Raw genomic sequence first — 13880 nt, 5'->3', positions numbered from 1 at the left:
GGACACAATTCAATCCCCAGCAGCTGGCCAGTGACCTTTGACCTGTTATAACTTGGAACTAAAAAATGACCTAAACCAATTAGACTCCTCTCTTTTGAATTTGGAACCGGGAAGCTGAGTGAGCAGTGAGAAGAGAATCTGTAATGCCAGATGTCAAGGTGGTGAGGGAGTGGCAGGAGGCACAGTGGCTGCCATGGCAGGAGCTGGAGAGACAGATGAGCAGAAGCCTGGCATAGGAGGGAAAGCTGGTGAACAAACCAGGGCAGGAGAGTTCAGGCCATGGCCGGCCCGACCAGTGCCCCCTTATTGAAAGAAATGAAAACACTCAATTCTGGGCTCTACCCAGATCCAGTGAAAGGACTATGATTGGAGCACAGGGTCACCAGTTCATGTCTGTGCAATCACAGGCAATTATTTAACCTCTCAGTGCCTCAGTTTCCTCATTCAGAAATGGGGCCGATGGGCCTCCCCACACCTTCTCACTGAGAAGGTGGGTTTTCCATGGATGCAAGTTCCTATTCTTCCTACAGGAGAGTAAGGGGGGACCTGCTCTGGCTCTCCACAGCCTCCGAGAGTCCTCACTCAGGGCTTTCTACAGACTTGTGCTCTACTCCAGAGACCTTCCTGCTTTCTCTCTCCTACCCGCCTGTGCCTGAGAAGGTCAAATCTGGGTTGGATGCATTTTGTTTGGTCTACACAGTGTCGGCCGGCATCACCTCCTTGACCCTGATGCCGACTGTGGAAGCCTCTGCTGTCGAGCCTGCACTGATCTCATCTCCAGCTGGGCCTGCTTTGCTGCGTTCAGGGCCACAGCTGCCCACAGTAAATGGTCAAAAGGACCCTGTGCTGGCTGTCTCTGGCGTGCGACAAATGACCACATACTTAGCTGCTTAAAACAGTGCCTGCTGGCTGCCTTACCCTCCATTGCTCAGGAGTCTGGGCTGGTTCAGCTGACTTCTCTACTGAGAATCTCCACTCAAGGGGCCCCAGGCTGGCACTCCATCTGGAGGCTGCTTCAGGCTCTCGCAGGTTGTGGACCTGAGGCCCCCATCTCCTGGCTGGCTGCTGACAGGGGTTCCCTCTCCACTCCTCGAGACCACCTGCAGTTTCCACCACATGGCCCCTTCATGTCTGAAGCCAGTGATGGTGCCCCAAGCCTTGCTGGTGCTTGAATCTCTGCCTTGTGCCTCCCTCTCCTGTCTCTGAGGGCTCGTGTGCTTGCATTGGGCCCACCCAGACGGCTCAGGAGCATCAGCCTGTCTCAATGCCGACTGCTTGGTCTCCTTACTACATCTGTAAACTATCCTATGCACAACCCTGTGGATTGGGGTGTGGCCAGCTACCATTCCTGAAGAATAAAAAGAGAAGGTGGAACGTCTACATTGGTGCTTAGTGTTCTTCTCTGTATGAACCAGAAGGAACTGCAGGACCCGAGAAAGGCTCTGCTCTGATTGGCTCCTCCCCTGCCATGCTTGTTTGCTGTATTTCCAAATATTCTGGACATTACCTCTGGCTCTAGGCACTGGGGACAGCAGCCAGCAAGCTGAGCAGGGTTCCTTCTCCTCTGGGGCTCACATTTCCAAGGTGGAAGTGCACAAGTGTGGGTGGGGGAAGCTGGGTGGTCAGGGGAAGCCAAGTTTGCTGCTCCAGAAGTTTCCCGGGGAGATGACCCCAGCCGACTGGGGAGCAAGAAAATGAGGCAAGGAAGGGGAAGGGCCAGTACAGAGCTTGTTGAGAGCAGATTTCCTATGTGGGCATTCGAGGCTCACCCACATGGGGAAGCTCTAGAAGACGGTGTGGACCATGCCTCAGAGTTGTCCCAGTAGAGCAGCCATGTGAGTCCTTTTCTGTTCTTTCTTTTTTTTTTTAACTTATGTAATTGTATAATATATCTTATATACAAAGCAAAGAAAGAAAAAAGCAATAGTTTTCAAAGCACTCTTCAACAAGTAGTTACAGGACAGATCCCAGAGTTTGTCATGGGCTACCATTCCATCTTCTCAGAGTTTTCCTTCTAGTTTTTCCAGAATATAGGAGGCTAGAAGGAATGAATATTTTATTATCATCACAATTGACTTTTTTTCTTTTCTGTGAAAAATAGCTTATATATAAAAAAGTAAAAAATTTCAAAGCACAGCACAACAGTTAGTTGTAGAACAGATTCAGAGTTAGGTATGGGTTACAATTCCACAATTTTAGGTTTTTACTTCTAGCTGCTCTAAGATACTGGATACTAAAATATCAATGTAATGATTCAGCGATCATATTCATTTGTTAAACCCTACTTTATCTGTGTATAACTCCACCATCACCTTTGATCTTTCTCACCCTCATTAGGGGTGTTTGCGTTAATGGCCATTTTTCATGTTGGAAGGGGCTGTCAGTCATATGGGGCAGGGAGATGGAACTATTTGATGTTCTGGAGAGGCTGGGCCCTCTAGGTTTCAGGACTTATCTGGGCCAGGGACCCATTTGGAGGTTGTTGGTTTCTGGAAAGTTACCTTAGTGGTCATGCAAGTCTTAAACCAACTCCCATTGCTTTTCATCGAGGGCTGCTCCTGGGCTGGGACTGCTGCCTCCCCGGCACTTCCACTCGCCCTGGTGCTCTGCATGTAGGCAGAGTGGGCTCCAGTTGCTAGGGAAAGCCCACGGCTGTCCCCGGTGATGGTGAGGCCCAAAGGAGGACCACAGCAAGGTTGGTATGCAGAGCTCTAGCCACCCCCATTGGGATCCTAATTTGAAAGGGGCAGCAGAGCCCAGTGGCGAGAGTATGGACACCGGACCCACACTGCCTAGCGTAGCCTCTTGCCTCTGCCACTTTCTGGCTGTAAGATCTTGGGCAAGATGTTTTTCTTTATTTATTTGAATAAACTTTTTACTGATTATAACATTGATTCTCTGAATCATAAGCTCAACAAACTTTGCTACATGGAACACATCTGTGTAGCCAGCACCCAGTTCAAGAAATAGATGTGACCAGCATTCCAGGAAGCCCCTCTCACCCTCCTCCTGGTTACTACTACCTTGCCGGGGGTAACCTCCATTCTGACTTCTAATACTGTAGATTTCAGCTTTGCCTGGTTTCCTACTTTTTGCCAATGCAGTCATGCAGTAGGGCTGCCGAAGCATCTGCCTTCTTTCACTCAACTTTGTGTTCCTGAGATTCACACCACATAGTTATAGTGCCCCTGCTTTATTGCTGAATGGTGCTCTGTTATATTGGTATTCATTCCAGTTTGGGACTATTTCAGTGTTGCTCAGAACTTTTTTGAACATCTGTGTCATCATAAGCCCCTTTCTGTCACTTAATATTTGCCAGTGTTTTACTCTATAAATAAATGCAGTGACATGACTATGATGCAGCATCTTGCACACAGTAGGTGCTTTATAAGTGTTTGTCTCATGAATCAAAAGTCCGGGCAAATCCAAGGGCAGAGAAACAGCCCATGTTGGGTTTGGCATCTGATTCACTTGGCCTCTGACCTGCTCCACTAGGACTTTTGGGGCTGAACCGGCTGTGTTGCAGACAGCAACCTTCTGAGCACTGGGGACCTAGAAGAGGACCCATGAAGAGGTCCTGCTGAGTGTGGTGTGATTCCCCACTGCTGAGTTCTTGGGTATAACCATGCCGGGAAGCAGCCACCAGTGGCTGTCTTTGACTATGAGAAAAAAGAAATCCTTGCAGACCTATGAGAAGACCAATCACAAGAAACATCTGTGAACTCCTAAAAATATCTGCTTTATACCATTTTGCAGAACACAATATTTATATAGCGTAATTAAATTGATGTTTAGTTAACTCTTGGAAACAGCTAGAGGCTCCCCCAAACCCTAGAATGAAATTTATAGGCTGAACATAAAGTGGGCTAGGAAAGTTCTCACAGCCTCTTGACCAGGGTGGGACGTTGGAGTGGCCACAGGGAGGCTACAGAGATTGGGAGGAGGGCAGAGGGATTTAGGAAAGTACCATGCTGGAGGTTCAGACACAGCTGGATGGAGATTATTTCCATGTTTCCATTTGGCAGCCTCTGGAACACCATTTCCTGCTGAGGAAGAGTTTTCCCTTAAAGAATGAATCAGAAATTGTCTCCTTTCAAAGTACCTTTTTGTTGTTTTGTAGCCTGAGAAGGTTAAGTGGCGGTAATGGTAGATTTTTATGTTGATGTTCATGCTTGATTCCAGTGAGACTACATATATTAAATGGGATTTTAGCCTGCGGGGGCTGGAGCTGTGTGCTTTCTCTCTCCTCACCAATGAAGAGAAGAGCAGAGCTGACACTATTTTTAAGCAAAGGGGTCTCATAGCTTTTCAGCTGAGCGAGTACCTTATTTGAGCTCCCAGAGGCCTGCAAGGGAGGATGGAAACCCATCACAGTAAGGGTGTAGTTTAGGCCCTCTTCTGGGATTTCAAGGACTCCAGTCAAACATTTGAATACTATCAGGGGTGCCTCCAAGCATGAGCTAAGCTGACTGGTTGGGGATGGGGGCTTGTAGAACACAGAAGGAGTCCAGGGGAGTTTCAGGGGAAAACTGGGGCTGGGAAAGCAGTCCTCCACTGACTACCCTCTTCCTTTGGAATTCTACTGTTCACAAGAGGAAAGGGACAACCCATTAATATTGCCAACCCCTCAGCACACATTCATTCATTCATCTATTTGTTTGGCCATAATTACTGAGGACCTACTGCATGGTAGACCCTGGGCCAAATATAAAGAATGCAACATTGAGCAAAAATGGATACTGCTCTATCTGCATGGAGCTTCCAGTGTGGTGCTTGGTGAAGGTTTAGAAGGAAAAGCCAAAGCAGCTCTGTAGGCTGGGTGGGGGTCAGGGAAGCCTTTCTGAGCAATGAAATCAGAGGAATGAGTGGGATGTAACTTGGGGTGGGGCAGAGAGGAGACCACTCCAGGCAGAAGAAGCAGTGTGTGCAAATGCCCTGAGGTGGGGAAGAGAAGGATGAGTTCCAAGAATCAAAGACAAGGCCTGTGGGCAGGAGCACAGTGGTTAGTGGTGGACAGTAGCAGAAGAAGTGGCTAGAGAGGCAGGAGCCAGCCAGGACCTGGCTTTGTAGGCTGTGGGCAAGAGTTTGGTCAACATTCTGGGGACTTAAAAACGCCTGCTGAGGTCCAGACACCATGCTAGTTTTGCCTTGTGCTGGAAAGAGGTTGGGGTGGGTAATGACACTCCAGTCAAGGTCCAAAGACCCTTAAAGCTGTAATTGCCAGGAGGAGTAAGTTTTTTCCCTATCTTGAGAACGTGTCCCCAGGCTCACTGAAGCTCTGATAGTTCCCTCATGATGAAAGTGTCTCTGTGATGTCACTGAAGGGACAATACCCAAGACTCAGACCCAAGATTCTGCTCCAGGAAACTGAGGGTTTCATTTCAGGGTCTGTCCAGCCCCCAGGCTAATGAACACAAGGGCAGAGATAGCTGAGGGACTCAGGAAAGCCATCCATGCATATTTTTCACCTTTTCTTCCACAGCTAAAGGAACCTCTAGGCCATAAACATGTGAATACAAACCAGGCAGAAGGGTGCGGTGGGCAGGCTGGCAGTGGGGCCAGCAGGGAGCATGCTGGGAGGGCGGAGCTTGTGAAGGGAGAATGGCTTTTACCTTCAGCCTGAGCTGCAGCTCAGTCCTTTGCTCTTTGGTGGGCCTCTTTCTCTTCAATCCCACAATGTGATGATATCCATTTCCCTTAGGTATTAGTCATTCTAAAATACATGGTTGGTATTTGGAAGTTAATGGGTAAAGGGGAGGTCAGCTCAGTGATAAAGGCGGCATTTTAGAGAAATTGTCTATGGCTCTAGATATGTCTATGGGGATATTGCCTAAAGGCACTGAGTTAAATGCTTAATACATGTCACCTTGTCACTCTCCCCTGTGGGGAAGGTCCTATAATTATTCCCATTGACATGGGGAGGGTTAAGACCCACAGAGGACTGGGTACTAATAGATGATAGTGCATCCCCTCACTTCCAACACATGTCATTAAAAATAAATTATGCTGAACCATAAATCAGGTGTAAGACAGGCCAACCAAGTTACGGCTTTATGCTCCATGATGACTAGTTAGATGTCTATTTTGAAATGCTATTATATGTAGCTGTGATTAGTTTTAATGTGAATTTGAATTATGTGATTCTGAAATAGTTTAATATAAAATATTAACTGCTGCAGTTTATGATCCAAATATAAACTAGGTTACCAAGGACGTAAAGATGAGTCGGGAGCTACATAATGTCAAAATGAAATGGCTTGTTTTCAGTCTTTATTTACTGCTGTTACTGTTTGATTAGAATGTATTAAACAAAAAACCTGACTTTAAAGAAAAAAAATGGAATGGCTTGGAATGGAATGGAATGGAATGGAAAAAATGGAATGGTTTGAGGTTTTGCCCATGGTGGGTGGCCTCTCTCAGCTGGTAAAGAGAAAACTCACCATCCTTTGTGAGTCCTCTGGAAAAGTTGGTCTTGAATTTTGTGACATGAGGTCTTCAGGAAAGTATCTCTGCAATAAATAAAATTGCCATGTAGCAAATTAATTTGGAAAGTAAACCCAACAAACAGGTATCTTTGAATGGGCAGAGGCCATAGCAGGTCCTTACTCTGACTGCTGGGACACCCAGGGAAAGAGAAATTAAGTAACTTGCACAAGAGCATGAGGTCCTAGTGGAGCTGAGATTTTAAGTCAGTTCTGTCTTCAAAAGTCTTGTTGAGAGAGGTTTAACATCCCTGGCCTTCTCCAATAAAATTGTTTTGTAAAAAATCAAAGGGCTAGACAGTTTGAAATTTATCTCCTCCAGGGCTTGCCTTTGAGAGTTGACTTAACTGAGCTCCAGAACAGAACTGAACAGCACAAGGCCACAGTCACTGGGTTTCCAAGGGCTTCACCAGTTTCACAGGGACACTCTAGAAGATGGCCCTGAGATCTGTTATAGGCTCCCGGCCTTGCTGTGTGCCCAACGCATAGCCTCTTGCCCTCTCTGGGCTCAAACCTTAACTCTCTCAGGTGAACAGATGAGTTGCATTAGATGTGCTCCTTCATTCCTTCCAGCTTTAAACTTCTGGAACTCTGATGCCAATCTTGCTTCATGTTTGAATTACTTCCTGGGTCTCCAATGGAGAAAATTAGGGGAGTGGTAGGGAGCAAGGCCCTATTAGGGTTGGGGTGGGCTAAGTGAGCCAGGAGTGCAGAGGCAATAATTTTCCTAAGGGCAGTTTGTTTAGTAAAGAACAAAAACACTTTCTTTACTGTTTAATAAAGAAAAAAGAAAACTTTCCTTCTTCCTTTTTTCCTATTTCTCCCCTCTCCTCCCTTCCCCTTTCCCCTTTCTTTCTTTCTTTCTCTATCCTTCCCTTCCTTCTATCCTTTCTTTCAGGAAATAGCCAGGGCTCAAGACAACTGGCTAGAGTATGATGAATTAAATTTTTTTTTCTTATTAGAGAAGTTGTGGGTTTACAGAACAACCATAATAAAATATAGGACTCCCATACACTACCCCACCACCAACATCTTGTACTGATGTGGAACATTTGTTACAACTGATGATAGCTTTTTATACTTGTACTATTTTTTAATCATAGTTACCTTTGTTACAAATGGTGAACATTCATTAAAATAGTACTATTAACTGTCAACCATAGCTTACATCAGGTGTATTTGGAAAGTAGAGAGTAGAAAGAATTTTAATTTTGTATCCCAAAGAATCATCCGAAGATGCTCACCCATTCTCATACACAAATCACAACACATATACTTGCGTCCACACACCACCCACCCTCAGGGGCTGATGCACCAGACTTAGCTGACATCGGCGAGCTGGTTCAAGGGCCCAGCCCTCAGCAGGAGTTGGCAGCAGCTTGGATGGGGTCACTTTGGGGAAATTCGTTTTGGGGGATTATGTGTAGAGGACCCTGGAGAACTTTCTGAAATGTCACTGCCTTGCTTGGCTGACATATTATTTGGTCTCCTCTTTAAGTTTTCATCTTGAGCAGCTCTCTCATGCATGACTAGCATAAGGCTCTCTCACATTGCCCGAGGTTTCATTCTGAAGTTGGGTTCCAGTGTCTTTCCTGAGTGGCAGCCTGCCAACCACCTAAAGCCACAAGAACACTGCACCACGGGCTGCACGTCCCCCTGGGGTTGGTGGGGTAGCTTGGCTCTGCCCCTTCGCCTCTCACCCACCCCTCCCCGCTCAGTCCTCCCCCTCAGACCTGAGGACTAGCCCAGGCTTGGTCTTCCCACAGCGATGGCTGCCCAAGACTGTTTCAAGCTTGTACTGGCATCACTGTGCTAATGTCCTGTTGTCTGGACCATGTCACGGGACTGAGCCGAGCCTCGGGAGGCTGGGGTGGTACCCTCCATGCTCAGAAGTTGGGGGGGGGAGTGAATACTCAGGGCAATAATTTGCCTCAGGCAGCCTTCTCTCAGTTGTCAATGTCTACTCTTGTAGTCTACTAGTTATGGTGGGTTTTGGATTGTTTGTTTGTTTGTTTTTTGCATGGGCAGGGACCAGGAATTGAACCCGGGTCTCCGGCATGGCAGGCAAGTAGTTGTGGTGGTTTTAATATGTGTTCGCAAATTCTTTGATGCACCTCTCATCAGGATAGAGTCTAGGTCTGCTCCCCTTGAACCTGGCAGGGCCTTTTTGAGCCCTTGGATGAATAGCAGGTGGAGGAAGTGACGCTGAGCGACTTTGGAGGCATCTGCTGGTTTCCCTCAGGCCCCACACTGGCCTCCCGTAGGAAGTCCTCCTCCCTGAGGCTGCCATGCCCTGGAGCCGAGAAGGAGATGCTCCAGGGGCTCAGGAAGGCTCCTGTATCCACATGGGAGACACTTGCAAGCACCGCAGCGGAGCTCAGGTAGCCCCAGGTTCCTCAGCAAATTGATTGTCCCTGGTTTTAAGCTTACTGTGTCTGTTTTTAAGCTACTGTTTCAGGGTGCTTGTCCTGCAAGGTTAGGTAACTGAGAAGTCAGGTTAAGATATCTAACAAGGAGGTGGGGTTTGGAGTAAGCTGCAGCTGCACCTCTCAACCCCCATCTGTGACCTTGAGTCAGCCCCTCCGAGCCTCAATTTCTGCCTCTCCAACAAAGGGGGGTCATGTTCCCTGCCTCATGAACATGGTTACTGTCAAAGCAAACGTCCAGCACAGGACCCAGAATACAGCAGGTGCTCAGTCAGCATGACTGAGAAATAACCACTTCCTGTTAAATTGGGCTCATAGAGGATCAGGGGTATAAACTGACTGTGGAGAGATTAGGTCTCCCAAGATGGGCAAAATGAAATGGCTGAAACACTGCCATAGTGTAACCTAGGCCATAAATAATGACCATTACAGTTTGTTGAGTGTGCACACGTGTGCATGTGCATATGCGTTGTGCTTTCAAATCACCTTTAAAAAGGAAGTGAACAGAATGCACAGCTATGTAGTGATACTGTGAGCTGTTGATTGGATACTTTGGAGGAATTGTATGGTGTGCGAATATATCTCAATAAAATTGCATTAAAAAAGGAAGCTGAAGTCTTCCCAGGCCTTCATTGATGTGTGTGAAACTCACTTCCTGGGGCCCTCAGGGGAGCTCTTTTTCTGTTTGCTGAGCTTTATTTCATTAGTGTGTAGTGGCATGCAATACATAGTTTGTTCCAGGTGCCCTAGGCAGGGGCACCTGGAACAGTGGAGGCTGATAGCTCAGTATGGTCTCCTTCCTTTCAGCTTCTGTATCAGCCTGTTTGCTTTTCTTTCCAATGTCATCAACCCAAGGAATTCTCCTTTTAAAACCTTTTTATTGACAAATAGCATACATACAGACACACATCCTAAGTGTGCAGCTTGAATTTTTGTAAACCAAATGTGCCATTATAACCAATACCCAGACGAAGAAATGGAATATTCCCAGCATCCCAGAAGTCCCCGTAAGCTTCTTCCAGGCCCTACCCCCCTCCATCCCCACCTCCCCAAGGGAAACCACACTTACATCTTAGACCAGCATTGGTGATTCCTCTAGTTTTTGCTCTTTATATGAAAAGAATAATATACTCTGGATTCTTTTGTTCTACCTTGTACCTGTGAAATGCATACATTTCTTCACATACTTTGGTTTGTTCATCCTATTTGTTGCATCATATTTCATTTTATGACTGTGCCGCAATTTACTATTCTACTGTTGATGGTTAGTTTCAAGATTTGCTTTCAATCTACCATCTCCCCCAGTATGTTGCATATTTAATCTTATCCAGAACACCTGCAAAATGCAGAAGAGAAGGGAGGTCCTTCTATAAACTCATTCCAAATCCATTCCCTGGGGGCCCTCCCTAACACCCATGTCTTCTTGGTGTGGATAGATTACATACAAGTGGCTGGATTTCAAGGGGTGGCAGATAAGAACTGTCTTATTCACCTCCCTGACCTTCTCCTTCTAACTGCCTTAAAGGCCCCTTGCTTTGCTCACTGTTAAAATTCAAATACCCCCAATAGCGACTTCTGTGCCATTTGAGTCTTCCTGAGAATTGACCTGGACCAGCAGCATGTGGTATCTGAGGGAAGAGGTTTTACTTCTGAAGGGAGTGAGAGGAAAAGTGCCAAAAAGTGAGGATGGGGACTTTGACCACAAGCTCAGCATGGCCCAAGAGTCTGCCTGTCTCTGGCCCATTTTGGGGAGCTGAGTTTGGAAGAAGTAAGTATGTCCAGGGCACAATACAGTCATTAACTCAACCTCATCCTACAGCGCACCTTGATGTCTCACTAAGGAAGAAAGAATTTTGCAATCTTATCACTTGGAATTTTATTTTTAACTCTTTGACAGAGCTCTTTCAAACTTAACTAGAAGAAGATTTTATCATCTATTGCTCTAATGCAAATGCAAAACTGAAAATATAAACAAAAGAAATTGGTTAATGTATTCTAAACTTCCTAACAATCAGAGTCTGATTTTCTGGAATCACTTTGGACTTCAAGTTGTTGATGCCTGTGGGTTCCTTCCCACGTCCCACATCATCTCCCACCCACCCTAGTTTATCATCCTCAGTGACATCAAGAGACTTGTGATGAAGCACACATTCTTAATACAATCCATACAAGAACTATAAGGAATTGGTTCTGGACGCGTCAGCTGGGTTTCAGTTGTGGAAAGCTAGCCTGCATTCAATTCCTGCTTTGGGAAGACTACAGAACACACATTTTTCCTTCCCTCTACCATGCCCCAAACAGGAGCAAGCCCCTGTGGCCTCCAGGATTTTCATCCATGTTGCTGATGCCCATCCTGCAAGCTTTGAAGCTGGTGACTTGAGCACCTATGTGCAAGGACAACTGTAGCCATGACCACTTCTTACAGAAACATTGGTAAGAAGATGCAGCCAACTTCAGAGGTGCTAAAACATGAAACAGTGATGACAATGAGCATCTTCGGATTGGTGCAGCTCACTGTCTGCAGCTCAGTCCTGCCACCCTCTCAGGGTGCCGCTGCCTTGTCGCGGGTTGTAGCCTCTGTGTCCAAACACTTGATTTTTCATCTTTCTGAAAATATGGCATGTAAATTAATTTTGGCTTTCCCACCTCCACCCCAGTGTAAACCACGTAACACAACTTAGTGGCTTTCTGGAGCAAAATGAAAAAGTATTATCAACTTTCAGAGCTAGGGGAGCTCTGGATGTGCTCATTATTGAATCATGACATAATTCACCATCAAACTAGCCCTAGGAGGGTTGTGGGCTCTGCCACCTTCCACCTCCACATTTATCCTCATCATAGGGTACACCATGGGTCTGGGCAGTTGAGAATCGAGTCTGTGAAAGGAGAAGGAGCAAAGTCTTAATTTTCTGCTTGATTTTCCCTGGTTTGCCCTGGGTAAGCTTTAGCACTGGCAGAAGGGATACTTTATTTTTCATTGCTGTCCCCATTAAAACACAGCCCCAAGACCCCTATAAAGAGAATTTGTTTTGTTTTTTGGACAGAAGTTCATTCAGAAAAAGGCTTAGGCATCCCCCCAAGGGAACTTTGAGGAAAGTGATGTCTTATTTTTCTTTTTTATGGTTTCATAGTGGATGATTCAGCATCATCATGACTGCAAATGCTGAGAGGGTCTGCCTATTCTATATCTAGATTTTGAATAGATTTGTTTTCTTAGCAAGCTTCATGGGGATTTGTAAGGAGAGGTCCACTTTCAGTGAGATGATGCCTTGAACTTTGGAGAATAAACTGATGCTTCAGGCCTGAATGAAAGGGAAACTGTTTTGCCAATATGAGGGGAAGGCTTTCCTTGAAACTTTAGAGAGAGGTGAAGTGGAAGAGAGGAAGAAGAAGGGAAGTGGTGTGAAGGCACCCTACAGGAGTTTGAATAATTGATCTCAGTGATTCCCCTCATTATTATTGTATACTTATGCCTTTGCCATGCCATCATGTGGGAGAGCCGTGATTTTCCCTGTCCTTGACTTTGTCCTTGACTTCAGGACTTGTTTTGGCCATTGAGATGTTAACAGATATGACATGACAAGAGGCTTAAACTGCTCCTGGGCAGGTCTTGCTCTGTTGCACTACTGACTTTCACCATAATAAGATCACGCCTTGAGTATCTGCAGAACCAAAGACAATGAGGATCAAATGGAGCAGACTTGGACCCACCCCAGAGCTTGAGCCAAGCCCATCCAAGTCTGTACTAAATCAGCCAAACCCCAGCCAATCCCAGATATGTGATTGGGAAATAAAAATCTTATTGTTGTATGCCAATAAGCTTTTGGGATTGGTTGTTACGCTGCACATTGTGGCAGTAGCTGACTAATATAGAAACCCTTCTCTACCCTCCCAATTTTTTAGTAAATTTAATGAACTCATGAAATGCTTCAGATAATTGAATTTTAAAAAATGGAAGTGAGGAGTTGCACTTATGTTTGAATGACAAGGTAGTATTGAATTAGTTTGTTAACACAACAAGAGATAACTGGAACATGCTTTATACAAATGATATCTACATGTATGATTCTTTCATTTTGTTGCATGTGGTTATAGATTGTTCATTCTTATTGCTTTATAGTGTATGATTATATGAATAAAATGCAATTTATGTATTCATTGTATTCTTGATCGACATTGGTTGTATCTAGTTTGGAGCTATTAATGAGAACCAAACATTCTATACATACATGTCTTTTGGTAAAGTTAAGCATGTATATCTCTAGGATATGTCCCTAGAATTGGAACTGTTGCATCATAGAGCATATATGTGTTTCACTTTGGTACTTACTATAAAACAATAGCTAAAATTCTTCCTGAGTAAAATACTAAAAGCAATTTCCGAGGCTTGTTTCTGGACTGATTTCCTGAAGTTTGGTCCAGTGTATTGAGGGATGTCAGTACAGAGGTGCCCTGATCATTTCTAGAAAAGTCTCTTGGTCGAGACTATTTGGTCTATTGGTTTTGTAACCCCAGGGCCTGGTACTTTTGTAAGGAATATAAACTTTAACAACATCACTTTGCAGCATGGGAGCCTCTTGGCTCTTGGTGTCACATGACATTGTGTAACACTTTCTGATGTTCCTCCTTCTGATATCCCTGTAACATGACACACCACAAGTCAGAATTTGGCCTCAGCTTTGGGAACTACCATTGCCACAGTCCAAGGAGTTACCAGTGAATGCTCCGAAAGATTAAGATGAAAATTCCTGGACTACACACCATGGGCTCTACCCTCTGAAGCAGATTAGTTCAGAAAGACCCCAGAGAAGGTAAGACAAGGCTAAGTTGTCCTTAGTTTACATTTTTAAAGGAAATTAAATTTAACATGTGCAGAATCCGCAGTGCACAGTCAAAGAGGTGGCAGTATGAGCAGCCGTGACCAGGTCAGACAAGCCCAGGCCAGGACAGCCACATCACCACTGCTTTGGAA

Source organism: Tamandua tetradactyla, chromosome 1 (assembly GCF_023851605.1).
Source record: "Tamandua tetradactyla isolate mTamTet1 chromosome 1, mTamTet1.pri, whole genome shotgun sequence".
NCBI lineage: Eukaryota > Metazoa > Chordata > Mammalia > Pilosa > Myrmecophagidae > Tamandua > Tamandua tetradactyla.
This window is presented reverse-complemented; position numbering follows the sequence as displayed.